This window comes from Scyliorhinus torazame, chromosome 18 (genome assembly GCF_047496885.1).
Source record: "Scyliorhinus torazame isolate Kashiwa2021f chromosome 18, sScyTor2.1, whole genome shotgun sequence".
Classification (NCBI taxonomy): Eukaryota; Metazoa; Chordata; class Chondrichthyes; order Carcharhiniformes; family Scyliorhinidae; genus Scyliorhinus; species Scyliorhinus torazame.
Window position 1 is genome coordinate 41,389,470 of NC_092724.1, and position 609 is coordinate 41,390,078.

A 609-nucleotide genomic window follows, 5' to 3' on the forward strand; every position below is an offset into this window, starting at 1 on the left:
TTTCTGTGTGATTCCTTCTGCTGTATCACTAACATTAAGGTGGCATAACTGTTAAAGCCCATTTGTTATTAAAGCTATGGGTGATTTAATGAATGCTCTGCTTACAAACTGAAATTCTCCCATACACAGCACATCCCTTTCAAGTCTGAACTTCCAACAAGAAATTGCGTTTCATTAATCACTACCTCCAAAGTGCTTACATGCCACTAAATTACATGCAATAAAGAAACTTGCGGTTGCTCTTTGTACAATGTGCCACAGATGCTGAAATTGACTACATACATAACATGGTTAAAGAATGGTCATGATTGGGAGTTAAATATCCACGGGTATCAAACTATTCGGAAGGACAGAGTGGATGGTAAAAGAGGTGGTGTAGCTCTGTTATTTAAGAATGACATCTGGGCAATAAGGGATGACATCGGTGCTATGGAGGATAAGGTTGAATCCATTTGGGTGGAAATCAGGAATAGTAAGGTGAAAAAGTCACTGATAGGAGCAGTCTATAGGCCACCAAATAGTAACATTATGGTGGGGCAGGCAATAAACAAAGAAATAACTGATGCATGTAGAAATGGTACAGCAGTTATCATGGGATTTTAATCTACA